Raw genomic sequence first — 18,799 nt, forward strand, 5'->3', positions numbered from 1 at the left:
GAGTATTTGGTCATATCCCTAAAAAATTGCTACATACGCTCAGAAAATTTTACACAAGTATAAGCTCACTAAAAACTATATTATAATTCGCCTCAATTGTATTTAAAAAACTCGTTTGTTACTATGCAAAGACATTAAAACAACTTTCCGTGTAGAAGGTTAATTCAAATTATATCAAGACTTTCAAAATGATTGTCCTCTATGGCCTAAGACCCGTCTGGCGACACCTGCCTTTTAATTAAATGACGATTTTTCTTATGTTTTATAAAAACATTTAGGTATCTCTAATAAAAAATGAAGAAAAATAAAAAAAAATTGTATTAACTTTGATGCAGAAATTGTAATAAATTCTAGTTATAAGAGTTATATAAATATTATTAGATAAATAATGCGGTGTCTTCTTTCTAATGTCAAATCAATAATAACAGTAAGGGACAAATCAGTGTTTAACTAAACAGCCGCTAAGCAGCGTCGCCAGACGGGTCTTAGGCCATAGAGGACAATCATTTTGAAAGTCTTGATATAATTTGAATTAATCTTCTACACGGAAAGTTGTTTTAATGTCTTTGCATAGTAACAAACGAGTTTTTTAAATACAATTGAGGCGAATTATAATATAGTTTTTAGTGAGCTTATACTTGTGTAAAATTTTCTGAGCGTATGTAAAGCCGATAAATGATTAATATTTCTAAATCATATATGACAAATGCTTCAACATATACTATTTGTATAAAAATAAACAGTTTTTTTTCGATATTGTTAAATATAACCGTGATATTTAAAGTAACTTTTACTTGATGGTAGGGCTTTTTACAAATCAAAATTGTATGGGTAGGTATTACACAAGTAGACAAACATTATAATTTTACCGACAAATAGCAATACTTAGTATTGTTGTGTTACGGTCGAAAGGGTGAGTGAGTCAGGGTATCTACAGGCGCGTTAATTATGTAAGGAATGGTAAATATTTCTTAGGGTGCCAATGGGCAGTGGCGACTATTTCAGGTTAGTATATTTTATTTAGTTTATTTAAAATGTAAACCTTTTTGTAAATTTATAAATCAGGAACCAATTGTAGCAATGTACAAAACAATTCATCAGGAATTAACCTGAATGAAAAATAACCAATTCAGTTCTATTTGTGTCAGCGTTTTCAGACAGACTAGAGTTAGTACACCATAAATACAAGCTGAATTGTTATTGTTGGGGAAGTCAACGAACTTTAAATGGATCATGAGGTTCAGATTTCTATACATTTAGTAGACCTTTTCCAATGCTGATTAGACGAATATCTTATTCGTTTGTGTAAGCCGGCTATTAACAAGAGCATAATAGATTCTTGATTGGGGGTGTTAGGGTTTTAGTCAAGTATCAAAACGACTTCGTCATGGTAAGTTTGAAATCCTGTTTTTTTTTGTCCAATACGCTATCTTGTCTAAATAGGTACTAGTTTGAATAAACTTACATTATTCTAGTTAACCGGTTGCTCGCGGCTTCGCCTGCATGTTATCGGAAAGGGGTCTTCAAGTATCATTTATAAGAAATAAAGCCTTGCCTTTCTTGGTATTCAAACTTGCTTCTATATTACCTCTTTTTTATTGATATTATTGTTTAACACATTATGTTTCAACACCTCGCAACGTGCGGTGTTTCTTTTATCGAAAGTTTAAATAAATTTAAACAAGCCATTGGTATCTCAGTAACTCGCACTGTTAACACCTTTAGGTATATTTAAACAGTTTCATGACTGAGTAAACAGTGTATTTAGCTGTTGTTTTAATATAATTTTAATTGAAGGATAACATCGTGTTGAATTTAAATAACCAAATGTAGTAATGTAGTAGGAGCAAGCAAACAAATACGCTGATTTTAGTCATACAGGACTGTTCACTTTGCCAATTTATAAATTTATATCTAATTTTAATAAAACATTGATAGATAATGTATATGATTTGATAAAAGATTATTTATATGTTGCTTTTATTCTAATCTTCTTAAAAGATGATTTAAAACTGCTTTTAAGTCTACTTGAATACAGAATATTTTTATTTTGTCATCTACTAAGTTATTTTATTCTCTTAAAACTGAATTAAAAAATAGTAATTTTTATGTTATGGTAACACCTTTTCTATGGTAATATCTGTTTATATCTTTAATCAAATTATCGTCCCCATTGAACTTTCTCGAAAGTAATGCACATATATTTATTGACACATCTATGCACACATTGACGAATTGTTTCACATACACACGCAGAACACAAAGTATGAGAATCTCTTTTTTTAAGCAACTTAGTGCTATATGTTAAGGTCAGGGTCAACACTGCGGAGTAAGGTCCTGGTTACTTATAATAAAAATTCAATACTCAATACGAGTACCACTTTCTCACAAACACATGATTATTAAGTATTAAGATGTATCATTTTATTCCTATTAGTTTTATTATTAAATCCTTATATTATCTATAGGTGGCCTATTAGGGGCACCCTAAGGGGGGCCTCTAGGACTGACATTATATATATATATTATATTTCCATACTAACAATACCAAATTGTATATAATTTGGATACCACATTTAATGGTTATTGTTTATATATCAAGAAGATAAGAGGTCATCTAATATTTCTATACTTCAGCGAAATCTCTTCCAATCAATGCAACCTTGCACCGCCTTTATCCGCCTAACTACGCTTGTGTGTCTATACTAATGTTATATGTTCGAAATCTGTCTGTTCGTTTGCTATCTCGTCACGATCAAACCACTCAATCGATCAAACGATCGTAACGAAATTTAACATTAAAGTACTGTGGGATTTACGGGAAAGTATATTGACAGTGTCGAGTGGAACTGCTCGCCGCATTTAGATTTGTGCAGTTAATGAAAATACGCCCGAACCTATTTTCAAAACGTATTTTAACTACATAAGCAAGATAAAGGAACGATTCATTTTGATCACGCCATAACATAAAAACTAAAATTTAATTAATGACGTAATAGAATTTTATTGAAGATAAAAACCAAAACGACTCGATCAATAAATGTCGTTAAACTATTTATAATTGTGTATATTTTGGTTGGATCAGTCGACTGATACAGGAAAATCTAGGCATTATAAAAATGATAAAAACGGGTAAACGCTTTGGTGACTAACCGAGTATGTGGCCGTATAAATTACAGCATAACTGTTTTTTCCCTTATACCATTTTCATCAAATAGACAAAGATGAAATATTGGGTGAAGAGAGAAAAGTCAAAGTTATTAATTCTACTGATCGCATTCAGTTATCATGCACTAATCAGCGGTTACAAATGCTTCAAAAATAATTAACTATTACCTTTGAAACTAATTGACACGCTCAGAGTTTAGAAATAACACTAGAAATATAATTCGCCAATTATATTTAATATAACTTTTAAGTTCCATTTAACACACGTCCTTTCTAAACAATGACTCTCGAATGACTGACGAATATTGAATGAATATAATGATGCGAATAAGGGAATGATAGATGCGAATGATAGTAACAGTAGAATGTAAAGTGTTAATGAGCGAATGATAGATGTATGTACGAATGATCGTAACATAATAAAACCTCATTTGTCAAAATCCTTTAACCCTCTTGCACCGATTGACTCGTAAATAAACACAAACAAGATAAATGCATATCGTGACTTCGTCATAATCGAGGGCGAAGGGGAAATTGTGGAATTAGTACGTCAATAGCACGGAAGTCGTGCGTTATGTATGTTACCAGGGTTGACTCGAAATCAATATCGCGTTGGCAATTTTGTAAATTTCATTTCAGCTTAACAGCTTGTACAAGCATTTTATACAAAACGTGAACGGTTTCGGTATATTTATAAATGTTTTATGAACAAAGCGAAGTCTACTGTTGCACAATTTCCGCATGACCGTTACTAACGATAGTTTTTATGAAAAAGCTTCGATTTTAAACTGCTAGAGCTTAACTGTATTTACATTATTCATTTCCTTTCTTATTTTTATAACATTCTTTTTACTTGCAAATGTTAATGTTGGAGTAAAATCTTAGATGATTTTTAAATCACATCTCCTTATGCGATTGAAATTTTCTACCAATGTTGCAGGTGACGATAAAATTTGGTATACTATAGATACCAAATTTTGGGTTTTTCTATCGAAGATTTTTGGTACTCAGGGCTATTCCCTGCACTGCACCTGTGTTTGGGCACATACTTGTGCACTATAATATGTCAGCGCAGTTGGCTAATCTCGCTCGAGATAGGAAATTGGCCAAGAGGACATCTTCTTTAAACAAAAAATGTTGTTTAAGTTTGATTCCGCTTCAGCTTCTGCTAAAATATAACAATTTTTACTATAAAAAAACCTATTTCCGGTAGTACACGAATTATAGGATCGCCAGTTGCAAATATTGCATATTCGAATTGGATATTTTGTTGTATGTATGTAGTATATATTGCTAAAGCATCCAAAAGGAAAAGCTAGTTGAAACGCCAAGCCTATTTTTTTAATCTGGGGCATGATTACCCAAGCGAAAATCCATTTAGGTCTGTTCGATAGTGTTTTCCCAATATAGGTACATACATTCATGTTAGCCTGTGTTTTATGGTAGATTATCGTAGGTATATAATTGTTTTTTACGTTAGTTTACAAATATATATATTTATTTTAGCTATGGATGGTTAACAGTTATTTGTATAATACTACAGCCTTATTAGCTATATATATACATATATCTTATAAACACACTATTCCATGAGAAAATCAGTTACAAAAACGTGCCGTTTAATGAGCACTTGTACGCACGCAACAATTTTAGGTACTTTTAGTTCTGAGAAACCTCAGAGCAAGAACGTGAATGGAACTACTAACAAAAGCATATTTAATGAAACGTGACATATAATGACGATAGTGTTCAGGCTTTACGTGCTAACCGAGGCACTGCCATCTTACAGACTTCGGGCTGCCACTAAGAATCTTCAACAGAAAACTCAAAAAGTTGTCGGTATTTGAGCCCAGGTTCTCGGGATCTGCGGTCTTAAATCTATCAATCTATATGTATTATAAGAAAAGTCGTCTTGCTAGAAAACTTACAAAATTAAACCTTATTATAACAACCCCTTGTTGGATAATAACACGAAAGAAGTATCCTATGATATGTTAGAAGAATAAAAAGGAATGATATATGCCTTAAAATATAAATGAGGCAACCAGGCGAGAGGATGTCATATATCCAAAGTTCGGTGCTAATATTGTGGATATTTATCGATATATTTATGATTCATAAACCAAAAAGCTGCACTTAGTAAACCAACTAATCTCTGTTACCATCCATCTACAAAAACAAAACATGACGTCATCGATCTTCATATAATACATTATTTAGTCCTCAAAACTTGTATAATAGTAGTACTTTTATACAGTAACAACCTGTTAATGTCCCACTGCTGGGCTAAGGCCTCCTCTCCCTTTTGAGGAGAAGGCTTGGAGCTTTTGCCACCACGCTGCTCCAATGCGGGTTGGTAGAATTAAACATGTGGCATAATTTCAATGAAATTAGACACATGCAGGTTTCTTCACGATGTTTTCTTACACCGTCAAGCACAGAACTGGGGTCGAATTCTACTAATCTATAACGATTACGATACGTTCCCGATTCATTTTAAATTCAACTTTGACTATTCTATATCTATTGACATTTGAAACAGAAGGTGGGCCAGGAAAGCGAAAGAAGTGTTGAGTGGTTATAAACAATATTTATTTAAACAGGCAGAGTAACCACCCTGCTCAAGTTCAACAATAATTATAATCGTTCATTGAAATACATCGCTATTTATTACCAAAGTCTAATCACTTTTAATGTTGGTAGTTGTAAAAAAAATAATATCACGAAATTAAATAACATTGAAACAAAATTTATAATCAACTTAAATAAATATTAGGTTATTCTAAATTATATACGCGTTGATCCTAGCGTTGAGTTTAACACATCGGATCCAAAACGATATTATTTTTAACATATACCATATATATATAATTAAAGAATAGGAGGGATTCAATTGCGATAAAGTGAAAATTTGTTAGTAGATTTTTTTTTAGAATTAGTACAGGGGGTACTTATGTCCAAAGCCGCGGACGAAGACTCATTTTTTATCATTGAACCATAAAGCGATGGATATTTGATATTATTCAAATCATGTACGTAATTTTAACGTTAAAACATTCATTATATGCTTGCATGTATATTTAAAACAATGTTACAGAAGTCCTTTGAGTTCAAATCCCCCCCCCCCTCCTATCGCATTATCTACAACATACTAAACGCACTGTAATACCTGACGTATGCCGTTCCTGCAATCTTTGATCAAAGGTCGAATATAAAATTCTGATCAATCATAACGAGCCTTCGCGGTACCCTATTTTATTTTAGGTGTAATCCATCATATTACATGTGTTCCACCGTTTTTGGGTCACAAATATACGTGAGTACGCAGACGGTCACGTGATTAATCGTAATGACATGATGACTCTCGACTATTCATTTGATAACAAGGGGTTTGCGTTAAATGTAAATACAATATTGAAATTAAATATTGATATTAAAGTGAGAAGCTTGATGTTATGAAATGCCCGATCCTGATCAGGTAATTTTCAATTGAAACTAGCCAACTGCACAGGATTATCATATTAAAATGCATATGTGTGTGCGGTTAAACAAGTCACTATTTCATACACAACTTCTACACCCTGGGCTATGTACTTTTTCTTGACAGAAAATCCCAATAACTCTTCAAGTACTCAACCCGAGATATGAACCGAGGGCCTAGGGCAGAGGGAAGAACTTATAAACAAGCCACTATACCAATGAGAGCCCTTGATATCTAAGATGAATAGGACAATAAAAAATATTCATTATAGATACGTAAAATAAAGAGCACCGTGAAGAAAAAAAATTGCTTAATGTTTTTAAAAGAAAAAGGGCCGGTCTAATTACAATGTCAAAATTCGCTCACTGATTAATCACGACATCAATAGAACTAAAGTCTATTCAATCACGTTCGCAAGTAAAGATATCGGAAACAAAAACGGTCGATTCTTACTAATAATAGCTTTGATCTTTTGCTATTCTTAATACAGTAACAGCCTGTTAATGTCCCACTGCTGGGCTAAGGCCTCCTCTCCCTTTTTGAGGAGAAGGTTTAGAGCTTATTCCACCACGCTGCTCTAATGCGGGTTGGTAGAATACACATGTGACATAATTTCAATGAAATTAGACACATGCAGGTTTCCTCACGATGTTTTCCTTCACCGTCAAGCACGAGATGAATTATAATCACAAATTAAGCACATGAAAATTCAGTGGTGCTTACCCGGGTTTGAACCCACGATCATCGGTTAAGATTCACGCGTTCTAACCACTAGGCCATCTCGGCTTTTCTTTCTTAATAGCGTTTACACTATCAAAAAATTCTAAGACGAATGTTAAAAAATACGTTAAAGTTTAATATTAGAATAAAGCCTAATGCCTTAATAATACCTATTTATGCATGTTTTGTCTTAACTCACTATTTAACAGAACACTTAATTTATTAAATTGTAAAGTATTTTCATTCCCTATTTTTAATACATATAGTAATTTCTGAAATTATTTTAAATTAACAAAATATTATATATCTGGAAGTCTTCGTGCTAAGTAATAAACAGATAATTAATAAAAAAGGTTTTAATCGTTTATATAAAAGTATGTTTTTACTCTACTTAAGTGTTGCGTCCGTTTATTATTTGTAATATACGCTATCAGTGCAACGATTTCTCGTTATTTGCCGTGTATATACATATATATCAAATAAATACAGTTTAAAGTTTCAGTCGACCCCGGCGTAACCGCTCCAAGCGGGTTTAATCCTTAATTAATTAAAAGATTACAATGAATACTTGATTCGAAATCCAATACAGATAATAAATGACCATCGCTTTATTTAAAGTCAAAACTAACATATATAACCATAACGTTATATAACTATAACGTTTTATTAAAAAAATCAAAACTCAAATCTATATATTTTTTCTTACTCAAATGTTAAATAATAATAACTAGAAATAATTCAAATTATTAAATATTCTATTGGTAAAAGCACCTTGCAAAATAAGATCAATTGACAAACGGTTATAAATAATTTAAAAACAAGATCGACTTGACAAAAATTGATTTGGTATTATTATTATAAATTATATTAGACTAAAGATATAAAAAATATAGATATGAAAATAACAGAATTTTAATGTCCCGATGCTGGCTAAGGCCTCTCCTTTTTGGAGAGGTTTCCACAACGCTACTCCAATGCGGATTGGAGGTTTCCTTACGACATTTTCGCTCACCATCAAGCAAGAGATGAATTTTATTACATAAATTAACTGTAATGTAAAAACTTAAATAAAGTGCTTGTTAATTGATTAAGATTCACGTGTTTAGACCACGGGCATCCCGGTCTTTTGTATATAAAAACATAATATAATATAATTTGTAAAATATTTATGCATATTTATAATCAACGGTTAGTAAATCAAATATCTAAATGAAACAAAATACTGATTACAAAATTATTCGTAATTCGTAAATCAAACATAAAAAGAACAATACAATTTGCATAGGAAATAAGGATCGTTTAGAATCAATATGCATATCGATACATAATTTACATAACAAATCGTATTGGCTTACTAAACGAATATTTTAAACGCTTATTGTAAGTTATTACACAATCATATGGGTCAATTTTTATTACACAAAAAAATACTTATAATTAATTTTAAAGAATCGTTTGTAATGAATGGTTCAGTAAAACATTTTTATAATGACCTAGACCCGAATAATACTATTCAATCACGCTACTGACACAAACACGAAAATTATAACTACTAATTAACAATAGTGCTTTAGAACCTCGTACGTTGGTGTATTCACGTAGAATTTAATTTGTATTGAAAACGAATGAATAATCACAGATAAAAAAAAAATTAAAGTCACTAATTCGACAAAGTCGGCACTGTTTTAAAATGGATTCACTTTAAAATTTGACGTTCAAAAGTGTTTGCTTTTTGGACACAAGTGCATCCACGCGCGGTCGGCTGCGGACTGGCTGTTAGAGCGAGAGGGTGCGAGGAGGGAGGGGTGCGCCCTCCCTGTACAGACTATACGGCTCACACAGCTGATTATACATATAAAAACTTTTTTGGTTCTTTTACTGTCTCACTGGCTATTATCGTTGAAATGGAATGGAGCTACCTCTATTCTGTAATTTAGAAAAAAAAAGTTGTTTTATTTTGAATGGTGATGAAATTTTTTAGCGCGTAGTCCAATCAAGTATGCAAAACTCAGAAATCAATAACATTGTAGTTATATGTGGCCCTTGGTCTCACTTCGTTTAAATAACATCATCTAGTAATTGACATCTTTATTAATAAATTGTTAATACCATCGATATACATTACAGTTGAGTTATAACAGATTTACGTCAGTTATGAATTATATAAAAAAATTAGTGTCAGCTACGCAGAGATCTGGCGAGGATACCGATATTATTAGCTCAGGTTTCATATTGATATGTATTAAAGGTCAGATCAAATAAAGCGATTCTCTAGTCAAGTAAGTATTCTTTAGAGCGTATTTTTGTAAAAATATTTTTTATATTATAAAAACAATCATTCTAATTATGCAAGTAAGGCTGTCATGCTTCTAACTTCATTTACCATTCATAACTAAAAACATTAAACCTCGTCTGTCTCTTTTCAGTTTTTTTCGCAATCGGGTTTTTGTTTAATTTCATAATTTTTTTTTTCTAACAACATCTCATATGTCAATATCTAAAGAGATAATTAGGCTGCAGAGCGTGCCAACGAAATTTACATACATAATACACATATTAAAAAACAAAATATCCTTTTTATACAAACAAGTATCCTTGTTAATTTGTTCATGCCTCTGTGGCAAATGGTCGAAATCATCCATAAAATGAAGAAATTCCATGAAGCAGACATCCTGCATTTATAACTGGATGTGGACGCGGAAAATGAAGAAATAATAAAGCTCATCTAATTCATGTGGTCATTGTTCTAATTGCATCCGTTTGATTAATTCCAACTCCATATTAAAAAAAACACAGATATTTTACTTACCAACTGTTGCTTTTCTATTTTTTTTTAATCCTAATACATCTATCGAAATATTAGATACTGGATCTCTGCTTCATTTATTTTATTCGTTTTCATAAGAAAACTAAACACAAGTCCAAGAGGCATGAACAGAGGCCTTTACCATTAGTAAGCATTTTTTTGCATATTTAAAGCGCTGTCGGGTAGAAACGATCTTCTTTGTAACATATTGGCCGAGTATTTTTCTAAGATTTTACATATTGCCTAATCCGGTCTATATCTGTCATGTGTGCTTTTCATAAAGATTATACTCAAACAAGGATCATTATCAATAATCTTCAAAAGTCAGAGTCTTGAGTGTCACTTACAGTTCAGAATAATTCTGATAAGCCTCAAACCCAGACATACGAATATTTTCAATAAACATGTAGTAGGTGTAATTTTGATAGGTGAAGACGCGAATTAATGCTCATAGATGTTGAGATGATGTGTATTTTCCGAAAATTTGCGTATAATAATCTTTTTCTCGACGGAAATTAGATGATCAATTTCCAACCAATTTTTTTTTCCGTTATTTATGGCACCGTAAGGCTACTTTGCTAACATTTTCACTATTTTTAACAAATTCCCAACGCTATCTGTCGACAACAGACCGCTGCAAGGGTAGATTTTATCACTAATAATAATAATTTTGTACAACCATAGGGACACAGAGTAGCTTCATTTTTGAATTTGCTTAAACATCGTGAGTTATAGTCTAACCACTAATTGACATTATTTTTATTTTTGTCAAATATTTGAGCCAAATTGGAAAAGAGGAGCCAATTTCTGTATAGAAATATATATTTTTTGGAACACCTACTCTATTTCCATAATTCTGTTCATTTCATAATTGTTTACACTTACGCATGTTGTATTGTAAACATAATAAGTTTTCACGTTATACCGATCAGATGTTACAATCGATGTGAATAATTAATGCATGACTGCCGGAAACTATTGATTAACCATTAGCGAGTCTGCACACAAGACACGGTTGCGTCAAAAGGAAAACAAACCACTCTCTATTCAGTACTGGGAATTAATTTACGCACATTGCATAGGAGAATTATTTTATTATTAAAAAAAAACTTATGTACAAATTTTATATGAATAAATATTAAATAAAAGATGTATATGTCAGTAATTTGTAAACAGTTCTCGAGTTTCTACATTATGATAATGATATATGACATTCTTCTAATATAATAGTAACAGTATAGAATACACCATAATAACTTATACTACAATCTCAGCGTAACTAAAGGCACAAGGGACATAACATCTTAGTTCCCAAGTTTGATGTTGCATTGGCGAGGTATGGTTAATATTTCTTACAGCGCCAATGTCTATGCTGGTGCTGGCACCATTAGGTTGCCCATTTGTCTGTTCTCCTATTTTATAAAAAAAAACCTTTTATTCTTCTTGTATAATAGTCTTGTTTAAATATGCACCTAATTATACAGAAACACTTATTATTCAGTTCCATATTTTGCGAAGTGTAATCCTTTGAAGATCTTAAAAAAATATCTAAATGAGTATAAAATGACTTATTTGCATAGTAAGCTAAAAATTATCTACTTTAAATAATACTATTCTGCATTCCGTAGTGCTATTCTGTAAGAACTTTCTTTTTTTCTTTTTTTTTTTCAGCCTTTTGCCGTCCACTGCTGGACGAAAGCCTCCCCATAGAACGCCAACCATCCCGATCTTGGGCAGTCCGCATCCATCCCGAACCTGCCACCTTTTTTAAATCGTCGTTTTTTTAGAACTTTCTTGATATGTAAAATTTTGAAAGCCAATTTACGTTGATATTTCGATATATTTATCTTCTAAATGTTATAATTATAGTCAATATCACTTTTTAAAATTTTACGATTGTGTACTGCTGTGTTTCAATTTTGTTATTTAAAAAAACATTTTTATATGCAAGTTTTATGAAATCTATGAACTAATACGAATAATATTTAATTTAATCGATTCGAAAATTTCGATTGAGATTGTAAAATAAACGAATGCATAGAAACGTTTTCTTCCAGATTTTATAAAACATAAGTATATAGATTAGTTTGGATTAGAAATATGGTTATCAAATGATTTATTTTATTACCAAAATGTGTAATAAATTAACAGAAAAACTACAAAATTGCATGCAATATGAATTATAGTTTTTCATCGTTTTCAGTGAAACGTAAAAACAAACACATATGTGGGTATGTATTTGGGGCAGTGTGATGCGCGTGCGCAACTGATTTACCACGCATGTTTACTCAACATATTGCATCGTATCAATACTTCTAACTACTTACTATAATTATAGTATTGAGTATGAAATCATATAAGAACTTCAATTATTACAGTGCTTAATTATTACGTTAAATAAATACATAGTTACTTGGTGAAAAGGAATATATTAAATGTTATAAATATATTATAAATATTTACTGGTGGTAGAGCTTTGTGCAAGCGGGTCTATGTAGGTACCACCCACTCATCAGATATTCTACCGCAAAACAGCAGTACTTGGTATTGTCGTGTTCCGGTTTGAAGGGTGAGTGAGCCAGTGTAATTACAGGCACAAGGGACAACATATTAGTTCCCAAGGTTGGTGGCGCATTGGTGATGTAAGCGATGGTTTAAATTTTTTACAATGCCAATGTCTATGGGCATTGGTGACCATTTACCATCAGGTGGTCCATATGCTCGTCCACCTTCCTATTCTATAAAAAAAAAAACATATTTCACGTTTTATTATTATATACATTATACATACATCATCTGCCACATATGTTTAGTGGCTAAGGTATAGGGCTGCATATCCCGAGGTCCTGGGTTAAAATCGTGTAGTCCAGTTTTTAGACGGTTATTCCGGGGTGTTAATAGGCAAACCGTGTGCCTATTAATATATATGTATTTGAAAATATACTCTTGCAATATAGCAAGTATCGCCATATAGTATAAAGACAGATAAAGTAACAAATTCAAGTTTGACGACTCTAAAAGATCTGATTGGATAAAGCTGTCTAGTAACCAAAGCGCTTAATTTTTTATAATATCCATAATTTATGCTTCGTTTTGAAAAAAAAAACGAATTAAGTCATCATTACTACATATAAAACAATACTAGCTTTGAAGATTTGTTGCTTAGTTTTTATAGCTTAAAAGCAAATAACTGATTTTTAATTTCACTCTATAATTCAAAATGAAAATTCAGTAAATAACAATACTAACGCTACTATACATTCATATAAATTCAGTAAATGCATTTTCATTCTTGTTTGTTAGTTGTCAGCTAAAATAAATAAAAGTAAAATTATTCTGTTTAAAAATAAACTTCAAATTATCCCATAGCAAAATGATTTCGTTTAACAAATTAAAACGCATGCATAATTAACGAGAGTTGTAGCGACATTTTAATGAGAAAACTTTAATTTTTTTTAATAGCAGCTTCGTATGAAGTGGTTCTTCGTTAAGTGTGATGACCTTTTGACATGTTGATTTTGTGACAGCAAAAAACATGATTAAAATTAATGCTAAAAAAAGAGTAATGTTTCCACATTTAAATTAATATAAGTTTTTTTTTAATACTTTACACATCAGAGTAATTTATTATTCAATCATTGTATTATATAATATTTTTGTTTATACACTATTTTTTTATTATACTTATATTTTTGTTTATACAAAAAAAAAGCCGAGATGGCCTAGTGGTTAGAACGCGAGAATCTTAACCGATGATCGTGGGTTCAAACCCGGGCAAGCACCACTGAATTTTTATGTGCTTAATTTGTGTTTATAATTCATCTCGTGCTTGACGGTGAAGGAAAACATCGTGAGGAAACCTGCATGCGTCTAATTTCATTGAAATTATGCCACATGTGTATTCTACCAACCCGCATTGGAGCAGCGTGGTGGAATAAGCTCCAAACCTTCTCCTCAAAAGGGAGAGGAGGCCTTAGCCCAGCAGTGGGACATTAACAGGCTGTTACTGTATACACTCATTTGAAAAAAGGGTTAAAGTGTAACTTAACATCGATATTTAAGTCAGCCAGACATGCAAAAACTTAAATTGCGTGAAAACATAAAAAACGTCTCCATTTGGCAGCACTGCCTGTGAATCAAGAGTACTACAGTACGATGACCTTTTGACAGCTGAAATTTCCCGCTTAAATACTACAGCACTGAATAAAAATGACAGTTATTATCCGTCGCTACAAAATGTCACGTTCATTTTATTCAAATTAAACGTATATTTTATAGTGTTCAAATCTGTTAATGTACTTGTATCACGTTAGTAAAATCTTTTTATGTGAAAAATGACAAATTTGTTTGACACGTTGGAGATTATTTTGTATTTACTTAAATTACTGAAAACCATCGGTTTGATCGCGAAACACATTGACACATGTGAAAATTATCAACATAGAATAGAGATCGAATACTTGTGTTCTCTAAGGAAAATAAAGGCTATTTAGGTTTTTCGAAAATGCCACGACACTCTTAAAGTGACATGTGAAAATTCTTTTAAAAGACAACATCGATAGTATTATTTTAACTTGAGATTTACTCTCAATTCCAAGTTTAAACGAACGTGTACACAAACAGGACTTAAAAAAAAATGGGTTAGTTATATTTCATTAGTACTCGTAACAGTTTAATAAAACAAAGACAGCCTTTTTTCACTAGCTTTTTAATTAACGATTACGTGTTGACGGTTCATTAAGGAATAAATTAAACATACTACTTATGTCCTGGAATTTCACCCACGCAAATTATGGGCGTCTTTTTCTTATTTAAAGGTGAGTCAGATATAAAATAATCCAGTTGGAGATAATCTCTATCTACATATGTATATTAAATTAGAAGGATGTATCAGCAATTTCAATTATGCGGACTATTAGTGACGTCAATGGGACTTTGTGTCAGTTTATAAACAAAAAATCGTTCTGTGTTCTAAGTAAGTGACATTTCTTTTTTTTTATATAAAATAAGTAGGCGGACGAGCATATGGGCCACCTGATGGTAAGTGGTCACCAACGCCCATAGACATTGGCATTGTAAAAAATATTAACCATCGCTTACATCGTCAATGCGCCACCAACCTTGGGAACTAAGATGTTATGTCCCTTGTGCCTGTAATTACACTAGCTCACTTATCCTTCAAACCGGAACACAACAACCCAAATAAAAATCCAAAAAAATAACAACATTCGTATTGTAAGAGATGGTTTATATTTCTTACAATGCCAATGTCTATGACGTTAGTGACCACTTACTATAAGATTGTCCATATGCGCATGACTATTCTATAATAAAAAACAAAGTTCAAATTCGTGTGGTATTCATTTAAACGGATCCTTTAAATCCCACGACTTAAGTTTTCTATACGATGACATAAATGAGAAAAGTTTTGCGTGTGCAAAGATTCGCAAATATCGTGGCTCACGTTTGACTCTGTAAGGCTTCGTCGAATGTGTGGGTTTGAACTAAATAGTCTTTTATACATTTTGTGAATGGCGAAATTTTATCTACGTTCATTACAAAAGCCAGTCTAATAAAAGGCACAAGGCTGTGTTACTAGTTGTTAGGGCTTCCCTTTCAGTGGTTTACTAATCTTAAGAAACTCGTGGGTCGTGGCTCAACCAGTCCTCAATACACATTTCACACATTTGTAGGTTATACAAATGTTTCCTTAAAATACACAACAATATTTCATTGCTGTACAACAAAACTGACCGGCATAAGCAATCAATTAATTTATACCAAATATCGTCTGCTAACTTCCTTTGTAATTAGGTACGGTCCCTTGCAAGGTTAATTTATTTGTTCATTGATTCAACAGCGTTATGACAATAAATGAATTGACAAAATTAATTTCACAATAAGGTCATAAGTCGAATATTTTTAACGAATATAATTATTTATGTGGTTAAAAAATGTTAAATTGGAGTGAGCAAAACTAGATTTGTATAATTGCGATGTATGGTGTTAGTAAATGTCATTATTTAAAATTGTTAATTCTTAGGACACATATATACAACGTATATATCACTTTGTATGTTACTTAAAAATTATGTTTGTTTACTATAAAATAAATAAAAAAATAAAATAATATATGTAATAGAATAATGTTAAAAGTGACACGAACAATTTTTAAAGTATTTGCGGCAAGCACTCCCCGTAGCGATTGTTTTCTTTTCTTGAATAAAATGTTTTGTGAGAAAGAAATACGAGTTTGAAGTTAATTTCAAAAGAAATATAATATGGAAAGAGTTTTATTTTACCATTACTGACAATTCTAATAATGTTATCGCATTTATTTGGAAGAGTTATTTTATAAGAAACATAATCGATGCACATAAAAGTGAGAATTGTTATTTAATTATATTATATACAACGCTTCGTTTACTTCTGAGTGGGAGGGAGTTAATAGATTCATAACAAACAAGTAAACAAACTCATTTTTGCATTTATAATATTAGGATTTATATAATGTATCAAAATCAAGTAACGATGAAATTTTTCAAACAACAGGAAAATAATTCTAACATTTCTGACACCGTTCGTCGCGGTCATGACTGATACAGTAATTAATTTTAATTTGTATATTTACATCCTCATTAATAATAATTATGATATTATACACATTATATATGTATATAAATCGCTCAATGCTGAGCGAAAGCGTATCTCCTTAAGTAAGGGGAAGGATGCGAGGCTTAGAGGATTTTATGCAGTACCAATGTGGATTGCAGAATATCCAACTAAAATAATTACATAACACATAGATGTGGCTATAATATGGAAATCTAAACAGAAGATTACAGGTTCAAAACCGAGAAAACAGCACTAAGTTTTCATGTGCACTTGTATTTGATAAAATACTGTGTATCCACCGATAGTGTCAAACCACGACTTAAATAAGAAATGAGGCTGTTGCCCAGCTGTGGGATGAATACTATTTGTTTCCGATACAAAAAAAATCCATAATGTTTTAATGCACGTGTATATCTTGTGATGTAACGTAAACACGAATTTCGTGAATGCTTAATACCGATGCATCGTCGAGTAGTTCCGAATCGCATCTGCCTCCGGCGCTGCGGGAAGTAAAGCGACACCGCCCGCGGCAGGCGGCGTCTAAAAAACACTAGTGGGTTAGGATCGTCAAGACCACGTAGACCACGTTGATCAAGTCAATACCGTGACAATTTTCTTAACATACATACAAAATCCACCATAAGAACACCATGGAAGCACTTATTATTGACTGATCAATGAAAACAATAAAAACTTTAAATTAATTTAAATGAAATTTGACATGCGAATAGATTAAATCTAAAGACAATATGTGTCTTATCTGAACGAGATACTAGAAGGCAATAGAAACATGTATGTATATTTATCTTATATATAAAAAACGAAAACACATGCAGTTCAAACGTCAAACGTTTCCCTATTGCGTTACATATAGAACTTTATGTAAAAGTAAGACTAAGACTGGCCGAAAACTTTTTAAAGGTCGCAACTTTAATTAATGGCATTAAAATGACTAACTTACTCAGTTTCTTTGAAATGTCACACACAAACAATGGAATAATCAGCCATCGACACATAACAGGGTCTTTGAATATCGAAAACGGACCAATCTCTGACTAACACGCGCTTTATGAAAGCCTTAGAGACATTACTAGGGGTGTGTATGGAAATAGAACCATATTAAAATGGTATAAGGTTTAAACTCCTTTGCTAATATAAATGTAACGCAGTTTTATTTACAGGGTAGAGGGAAAACCGGGTGAGTCATTGCTGAAACTGAAAAATTCATCGTGGCTACAGTAAACAAATATATAGAAATGACATAAAATATGTTTCAAGTAAAATACTATGGGGTGCGGTGAAATTTTATGTCAAGTGTGAATTAAAAACATTGCAAGCGTTCCAAAAATGATTTTCACTTCTATTAGTGTACCTAACGAGTTGCGTTCGCTTATATTCATAATAAATGCGATTTAAACAAGTACGCTTGAGATATGCATATAAAAAATTATAAATTTTATTGAGTTATATATAAAATCATTGAGATGGCTCAGTACTAAGAAATTGTCACTGGCTCACTCACCCTTCAACACAAAAATACACGCACAAAGATTTACCACCAATTAAATGCGTACTACCTTCCAAAAAGTAAAAGAAAAGCGTGGTAAAATAAGTTCCATACCTCTTCAAAGGAAGAGGCCTTAGTCCAGTATTAGTACATTCACAGGCAGTTACTATTATATATAAAAAAAAAACATTGTTTTTAAAATAGCCACTGCCAATGTGCCACTTCTATTTTCATTGTTCTTAGTTAACAATTTGTAGTGGAATAGTAACACAATTTCTGGTTCATAGAAAATTAGTATGCATTCAGTATAATAGCTGTTCGCTTGAATAGTGACTATTACTCATATACATATTATGTACATACTTATATGTTGATTTATTTGTTATGAAAAAGTGGATTAAATGTAGGATCTATTTGCATATCAATCACGCTTTTCTCTGTAATCATTTGTCTGGTTTTAATAAAAATATTTCATTAGTATCCTGTGGTAACGCTATGTAGC

General features: G+C 31.8%; 2 protein-coding genes across 9 annotated transcripts in view; one reads left to right on the plus strand and one right to left on the minus strand.

The window, feature by feature from the left end:
• LOC126776758 (yemanuclein) overlaps positions 1-18,799 on the plus strand; it is a 425,903-nt gene that overhangs the window by 68,418 nt on the left and 338,686 nt on the right. The gene's annotated exons all lie outside the window — the stretch shown is intronic.
• Positions 1-18,799, minus strand: part of LOC126776795 (protein Fe65 homolog) — a 99,581-nt gene that overhangs the window by 48,477 nt on the left and 32,305 nt on the right. For 3 of the 8 annotated variants that reach the window (XM_050499580.1, XM_050499577.1, XM_050499575.1), the window contains exon 1: positions 8,947-9,121. The exons of 2 other annotated variants lie outside the window; for them this stretch is intronic. The gene's annotated coding sequence lies outside the window, so the exon portion shown is untranslated. Of the gene's footprint in view, positions 1-8,946; positions 9,122-18,799 lie in introns of those variants that run through there. 3 more of the 8 variants (XM_050499579.1, XM_050499576.1, XM_050499578.1) reach the window with 2 other exon arrangements.

The sequence above is a fragment of the Nymphalis io genome, chromosome 21, assembly GCF_905147045.1.
Source record: "Nymphalis io chromosome 21, ilAglIoxx1.1, whole genome shotgun sequence".
NCBI lineage: Eukaryota > Metazoa > Arthropoda > Insecta > Lepidoptera > Nymphalidae > Nymphalis > Nymphalis io.